Source organism: Centropristis striata, chromosome 5 (genome assembly GCF_030273125.1).
Source record: "Centropristis striata isolate RG_2023a ecotype Rhode Island chromosome 5, C.striata_1.0, whole genome shotgun sequence".
In the NCBI taxonomy this organism is placed as follows: Eukaryota; Metazoa; Chordata; class Actinopteri; order Perciformes; family Serranidae; genus Centropristis; species Centropristis striata.
In genome coordinates, this window is record NC_081521.1 from 15,533,311 (window position 1) to 15,541,886 (window position 8,576).

The 8,576-nt window shown below is 39.6% G+C and overlaps 1 non-coding gene across 1 annotated transcript; it reads right to left on the reverse strand.

Annotated features, from left to right (window-relative positions):
• Window positions 1-1,512: 1,512 nt before the first annotated feature.
• Window positions 1,513-1,706, reverse strand: LOC131972413 (U2 spliceosomal RNA). The gene has a single exon (XR_009394471.1). It is a non-coding gene; the product is annotated as a U2 spliceosomal RNA (small nuclear RNA).
• Between the last annotated feature and the right edge of the window lie 6,870 nt (window positions 1,707-8,576).

The following is an 8,576-nucleotide window of genomic DNA, read 5'->3' on the forward strand; positions in this document are numbered from 1 at the left end:
CATCGGTTGGTAGGATGGTTGACAAGATGAAGGTAATTATACTGGTGATATGATGGCAACAAAGCTATAGTGACTAGACGGTATATAATAATAATAATAATAATAGTACAGTATATATTATATATAATATAATATGTAATAATAGATAATAAACAATATAGAAATAAAATGAAAAATATAAATAAAGTAATTATAAGTAAAATAATATGATATATAATACATAATAATAATAGTAATAATAATAATAATAATAAATAAGGCTGGTAAGGCCGGTATAATAATAATAGTAGTATATTACAGTATATAGTAATAATAGTAATAATGGCAGCAACAGTATATATAATAATAATAATAGTATTAATATTAATAACATAGCAAAGTGTCGTGCATAGATTTAGTGCAAAGATTTAGTGCATTTCAGTAATGTGGGTTCTGGCAGAGGTAGATGAATTGTATAGTCTTATTGCAGAAGGAAGGAACGACTTCCTGTATCGTTCCTTGGAGCAGCGGGATTGTATGAGTCTGTGGCTGAAGCTGCTCTTTAGCTTGTCCAGTGTTTTGTGGAGGGGGTGGGAGGGATTGTCCATGACAGCCAGCAGTTTTGCCAGCATCCTGTCCTCCACCACCTCCTCCAGGGTGACAAGCTTAGAGCCAACAACAGACTCCGCCTTTGGTCAGTCTGTTGGCGTCCTTTGCTTTGATGCCCCCCCCAGGACACCACAGCAAAGAAGATGGTGCTCGCCACAACAGACTGATAGAACATCTGCAGCATTTTGTTGCAGACATTGAAGGACCTGAGCCTCCTCAGGAAGTAAAGCCGGCTCAGGCCCTTCTTGTAGACGGCCTCAGTGTTGGTGGACCAGTCCAGTTTATTGTCCAGAGTGACACCCAGGTACTTGTATGCAGGTACCATCTCCACATCCGTCCCACCGATGCTGACAGGAGAGGGCAGGGGCTTATTCCTCCTGAAGTCCAACACCATCTCCTTCGTCTTCCTCACGTTCAGCTGCAGGTGGTTCTCCCCACACCACTTCACAAAGCGGTCCACTAGGTTGTGTTGTCACATAACTTACAAAACGTGTGTTCAAAGGCAAGCAAAAACATATACATAAACAAATATACATAAACAAATGCCAGAATATTTAGCTAAAGATAATAAACGTCATCTTGATACATTGCCGGTTAAGTTAATTAATGGCGTCTCAGTCGCTAAAGTTATTGTTAGTTAATTTATATGCGTCCGATGATGATGTACTATGTGCAACTATGCCATTCAGAAAGTTATACATTTCTTTATTGTGTTTACAGGGACCGAAAGTCCGCTATTATCCGTTATTGTTATTTATAAATAACTGTTATTGTACTGTACTAAAAAATTAAAAATCACAGAACATATTTCCATGATGAATTATGCGCCGCTGCTTTTATGAAACTAAGTAGCGGCCAAAATCAGCCAGGATCAGTGAAATATTCAGGTTTAATCCACTTTGTGGCTTTTACTTGCTAAATCGTGGAGATTCAACCTTAAAGCATCTTTTTCCATTTTCACAAATATGTGTCAGAGTGCTGATGCCAAAGACACATCCATGTTGTGAACTGATTTTGAAATTGATTGAATTTATGTATTTATTTATTTATTTATGTTTATTAAACTGATAAGAACAGATACTACACTTGATCTTAGCCAAAAGGCCGAGAGCGGCGCTGAATTTAAGCAGGACGTCCAATTACGCAATGACGCACAGCTGCACACTCCGAAGGCTGTCCCATTTGTGCGTTACACCAGTGAAAGGAAGGACTCTGGCCTCGCCTCCGGAGGACCCGACTCCGAAGGAAGGATCCTACCTAGGAAGGATCCTTGACATTGGGATACAGCTCCTCTCCCTCCGTTTGTTTCTTCTTCTACAGCTTGGCATCTAGCCGCCACACTGTATCATCAAATGCTACGCAGCCCCCGTGTGGAAGGCACCAGTAATACAACTTTTTTTTCTTCCAGCTATGATGAACTATTCCATTTTTTATGATTTAATGACTATTCGAATATTTGAAAATCGATGCCCATCCCTAGTTGTATGTAGCCTATGTTGTACTATAACGAAACCAAAAACTCAGGACACTTTATTTATGGTTGCAGTTCTTTTGTTAGTTTGTCCTGTACATTTTTGCTATTTATTTTAAGTTCAACATTCAGACATTGTGATTTTCTTTATTTGTTAAAGAAAAACACTGCTGTCTTATTGTTTTTCAATAAAATAAGATTCAAACATTGAAGGTGTATGCTGTGAGTTAAAAAAAAAATCGGTATCGGCGGGTCAGCCTTTTTAAAAATCGGTGATCAACCAGAAAATTGCAATCGGTATACCCCTAGTTGCAGCTTTCAAAATAAGAGCGCAGTGTGTTAACAGAATCGACCACAGAATTTACAAGAAGACTGTCAAAATAAGATGCCTTAAATATTCTCCTTTAAAATAATTCTTAAAATATGCAATGATTAAGACAAGTGTATATGATGGAATAGTTGCATTAGAATGTGTGAGAGGCACCAAATTTCTAGCCAGCTATTTTTCCACACTGGCTGGCTGCTCCATGTCCTAGTGGAAAGCATGCTGACAGCAATTAAAAATGACACAGTATAGGATAACAAAGATTCTATAATGCGGTATCTCCCGACTGTGAAAAATGTTATGTGAGGTGTTTGCTCTCATTTCGCTCTCAAAGAGCATAAGATTGGTGCATTTTACTTTACAAGGAGATGTTTCTTTACCTGCTTGACTATTTCAACTGAGACTCCAATCTTCCTCAGCGTCATTACTTGTCCTTAAATTAGTTTCAATATGAACGTGGACTTAAAATCATTGTTTTTATTTCATGGCCTTGGTGCCCTGGCTTTTGGCCTTTGTGCCCTCAAAATATTGACAACACAAAAGGCCAAGTGGCCTTGCCCCTAAAATGACTAAATTCCAGGCCCGCATGTGACTCTTTGTGTTCTTCTCTTTGTTTACTCTCTACAGTTTATTTGTTTTCCAGAGTTAAACTTCGTGTTGACAGTCAGTGAGCAGCGGTGAACAGAGACCACGTGACTGCTGACAGGTGATCACAGGTGATCCGCTTCACCTTCTGCCTCTGTCTCCTCCGTCCGGCTGTAGTACCCTGATCCACCACTAGCTCGGCCTGTCGTTCACCAGCATGCAGAGCCGAGGGGGCGCTGTTTCACCACCTGCCGCAAATGTCATGAAAACGAGAGAGATGCAGATTTAAATAAGAAATAGAGCAGTGGGAATTATGAGATTAAATTTCATTTATCCCGATAATCACTAAATCGTTTAAGTTGGCCGTTTTTAAGCAAAATGTCTTTTATTTAATAATATTTTCCCAATAATTACTCAGGTTTATTTTCACACAAAAGTTTGGTGCACAGCAATGCATTAAGTAAGAGAGAATAAAACTAAAAAGATAAGATAAGATAAGACAAGATAAGATAGAACTTTATTAATCCCAAAGGAAATTCTTGTTCCAGATTGCCCCAAGTTACAAAACAAATTACAAAAGCTACCACAATATAGGATAATATAAGAAAAACAATTAACAAAAAAGGGTAACGCCTGGATTCCACTGGATGCGTAACGGCTGCAGATCCGTCGTCGGAGCCGTTACGCACCCATTATAATCAATGTGTGAGATTCCACCGACTGCAGATCCGCTGCGTAATGAGTCCGACAACGCAGGGCCATCCGACAGCCCTCGCAACACTTGCGCAGAGCTTCTATTTTTGTCGGACGACGGAGCACTACGCATAAATTCAGCACAGAGCAGATCGTTCGGGACAGGAAGTCTTGCACAGACACAAAATAAAACACCTGTATATTTTCAAAATAAAATACCTCGGGTTCGCTAACGAGGTCGGCCGGCTCGTTAACAAGCCGGCCGACCTCGTTAGCGCTGGTTAAGACGGAGTCGCTGGATTTGTCTCCAGTCATTAACGAGGAGATGTTGATTATCTTCCAGTTATATCAATTGAATTCGCGAGATCTCGTGCGTCCTCGGGACTCTGCTGTCCGCAACAGCTCCGACACAGACGGATCCGGTGGGTGTTGACGGACTGCGTAGATACGCAGCCGTTGCGGACAGACCCCTGTCGGAGTCGTTATGCATCCAGTGGAATCCAGGCGTGACAATAACAATATATAATATAATAAAGAAATGTTACAAAAGGTCAAGAATTATAAATAGAAAAATATACAATAAATGTAAAAAAAAAAGCTGCACAGTTGTTTTTAAAAATACGCTGAAAGAGAATTTCAAAATGAAAGCTTTAAAAACAGAAACGGGAGATTCTTTTAATAAATTCATCTTTAAAAATAAGATTTAGTTTTTAAGTAAATTACATCTAAATCTTCAATCAAAAACATCAAATAATTAGAAGAGCAACAAATCTGAAACATGAAACATTTAAACTAATTATAACAGTGAGAAAAATTAAAGAATGTTTAGTTTGTGAGTAAATGAACTTCAAATAAATCGTCATGATTTTTGGGCGTAAAAATGACATTATCATTACATGTAGAAATAAGTATCATATCACTTACTTATAAGCTGTTTGGCTGGCCAGTTAAAAACTTTGAAGCAGTTTTTCTCAGTTGTAACCTTTGCTTTGCAGTTAGACTGTGGTGCAGCATATTTGTGGCTAAGTATAAATGAAAGTGTCCTAATAAATGATGCCTGATAGTCTTGACATGACGAACAGATTCCCCCTCTGGAAGGACAGAGGGCTTCACAAATGTAATTTAACCCTTTGATGCACAACATGTGTACATCCCTTCTAATGCACAACATGGGTCAAAAGTGACCCGCATTTATTTCCCATGTTATTAATGCTGCTGTATGTTTCTGTGCTCCATCTTTTAATATCAACTTATTTTATGATTAAATATTCCAAGTATTCTTTAAATATCTTGTTTTTGATAACAACAGATCATTATTTCCATTTTGCCTCTCATACTTTATGAAGAAAAAAAGTTTTTGTATTATTACATAGCTAACTATTTGGCTTAGTAGCTTGCTAAGCTAACAACTTAGCCAAGAAGTTAGCTAAGTAGTTAGCTTAGCAAGCTCCTTAGCTAAATACTCAGCCAAGAAGTTAGCTTAGTAGTTAGCTTAGCAAGCTCCTTAGCTATATACTAAGCCAAAAAGTTAGCTCAGTAGTTAGCTTAGCACGCTCCTTAGCTAAATACTTAGCCAAAAAGTTGGCTTAGTAGTTAGCTTATCAAGCTATTTTGCTAAATATTTAGCCGAAAAGTTGGCTAAGTAGTTAGCTTAGCAAGCTACTTAGCTAAAAATGGATATGTATGGAAGAATTATCCTATCTTTATTCAAGAGCGTAGATTTTCAGTTTGAGAGCATAATTTGTCTTTCTCATGCTCAGATTTGTTCTCCTCATGCTCACATTTTGCGCTCGCACTCAGATTTCTGCTGCTTTCTTTCAAAATGTATGCGTGCACTTAAAAATCACATGCTTGTGGTCACATTTCTTCTGCTTGGACACAAACATTTCGCTCGCACTCAAATGTGTCCTGTGCTCGCTCAAATCTCAACTCTGCGCTCTCAAAACTTTTGTGCTCGGACTCAGAACACGCACGTCCTCTCAGGTTGAGGTGTCTGCTCAGACTGAACGATGTCCCGCCCTGCGCTTAAACTAGTGTGTTTCACCAGCCAATAGGGAGACAGCTAGATTGTGACCCCGTCTTAGGTGCGTTGCCTCGCCTTTTTGAGCGCTCCGTCGGGGCGGGTATATGGTCTGTTTTTAAAACTGCTTCTCTCTTAAAATACACCAATTGACCATATTAGCCAGCTATTTGAATCGTCACCTATTTAAGACGCAGAATTCGAGCAGGATTCGGAGCGCGGCAGCAAATGAATGGGAGACAGATGTATGGCCAAAGACCTCAAGTAAGTTCATTGCTAAATGTTGCTACAACTCAAAACACTCGTACTTATCAACATATATAGCGGGCCTTTGTCGGCACTAGGGACAGCAACTCATTATGAATGAAGTGACGTCAGCGGGGATTCCCTTCAGCTCGCGCATCATTGTGTGCCGACCGGTGCCGACCTGCCGCTGGTACGATCATACGTTGCCAATTATTGTACTTTCGTTGTACATGTTACAATGAAGGCCCGCTATATATGTTGATAAGTACGAGTGTCAAAATGATTACGGTACTGTTATTGAAACTACTGTATATGGTCGATCTGTTTTGAGTTGTAGCAACATTTAGCAATGAACTTACTTGAGGTCTTTGGCCATCCATCTGTCTCCCATTCATTCGCTGCCGCGCTCCGAATCCTGCTCAAAGTCTTCTTCTTGTGAAAGTGAAAGTATTACCAACATTAGCCTAATTATGCGCCCCCTGGCTTTGACCGCCTAAATAGGACTGTGATACACTGCATTACACGCACAAATGTTATCCTCAAATCCTTATCATCATCAGGGCCGGAGTGGGGCCACTTTTCAGCCCGGGAATTCCAGGCCCAAGACCGGCCCACTTTTTCCATGGTAGTGGAAATTGGATAAATGAAGCAACAGTTCATCTCTTACTATCCTGTAGTTTTTTTTATTAATACCATGGTTCAACAGATAATGTAAAGGTTAAATAATAATCCACTTAAACTGAGAAGTTAACAAAAAATATTTCACTATTCCACAAGGATACAGTAGGTTGATAAATTAACAAAAGCATAAAATAAATAAAGCATTTGAAACATATCCCACTGTCATATACTGCTCTTTCTTACATTAAATAACTTTAATTCATATTGTTTACTCTGTTATCTTCTCTACCTGTCCCTGTAGTCATGGCCTCCTCATTGCAAATTTCGGGCTCATCATTTTCAGCAGGAGACTGGCTTATCTGCTGCTCAGAAGCTACAAAGAAAAAATAATTTCACTGCATAGCCTACACAGATCAAGTTTGAGTTTTGTTATCAATATTTTCATAATATTTGCAAAGTCTATGAATCGCCATATATCAGGTGATATAAAAAGGCTTATATTTTAATTCAATTCAATATTTTGCTTGCGAATAGGTTGACAACGCTTCAACGATATTAACCACGTTACAACGTTAGCCGAACAGTTACGTTGCATTAAGCCTATGTCTCTCTTTACCAGTTGCCATTTGTGTTTGTCCTCTCGAAAATAAATCAGTAAGCTTGGCACATTTGGCAGCATCCTCCTCCAATGCCTTCCTTTTCTTCAACCTGGCTTTTTCAGCCCCTCCTGGCCTCTTCCTCCCATCCATCCTCCCCGACGTGTATCGTTGAGATAGGGCTGGCCCAGCTATCGGTAGCCTACCTGAGAAAACTTTTTTTGGAAAGACGGCTATGGACCCAACCAACTTTATTTGGGAGGGGAGAACTCCCTCGCATGGTACAACCCATGCTGAGGCTGCGGTGTCAGAATGCAAAACGTGTTTAGCGTACTTTAAGAGGAGATGGACTAACGTGAAAAATGTCAAATAAATAAATAAATAAATTATCGGCCGGCCCAACAGTGAAGCGGCCCACCGGGAACTCTCCCGATTCTCCCGATTACCCACCCCGGGCCTGATCATCATCATAGTGTATTTTTCATTATACCTTTTTAATCACGTAGCCAAGTCTATTTACCCATCATCTCTTGTTAAACGTTTCAATAAGAGAAGCAGCTGGTTACACGGATTGTATTACTGTTACATTAATTTATCAATTAAAAATGTAAATCATAATAAGACAAGCAGCAAGAGTGCAGCGGACGGGATGCGAACCGGCGTCCCATGGTTTAAAATGCAACAGATGGTAGCGTCCTTCACCACTGGACTATCGTGACACCACTGGACAAGTGAAAAGTAAAAAATCAATAAATATATATATATAAATAATAAAAAATATATATATATATATAATCTAAACTACGATAACTCTTTTTAGGACTACTTAAGATTAATTCTACATAAATATGCTGCGTCTTAAATAGGTGACGATTCAAATAGCTGGCTAATATGGTCAATTGGTGTATTTTAAGAGAGACGCAGTTTTACAAACAGACCATATACCCGCCCCGACGGAGCGCTCAAAAAGGCGAGGCAACGCACCTAAGACGGGGTCACCATGGGGGTCATAATCTAGCTGTCTCCCTATTGGCTGGTGAATCACACTAGTTTAAGCGTGGGCGGGACATCGTTCAGTCTGAGCAGACACCTCAACCTGAGAGGACGTGCGTGTTCTGAGTCCGAGCACAAAAGTTTTGAGAGCGCAGAGTTGAGATCTGAGCGCGTAGACTTTAGATTTGAGTGCGCACAGGACATATTTGAGTGCGAGCGAAATGTTTGTGTCCAAGCAGAAGAAATGTGACCACAAGCATGTGATTTTTAAGTGCACGCATACATTTTGAAAGAAAGCAGCAGAAATCTGAGTGCGAGCGCAAAATGTGAGCATGAGGAGAACAAATCTGAGCACGAGAAAGACAAATTATGCTCTCAAACTGAAAATCTACGCTCTTGAATAAAGATAGGATAATTCTTCCATAGATATGGGTCATT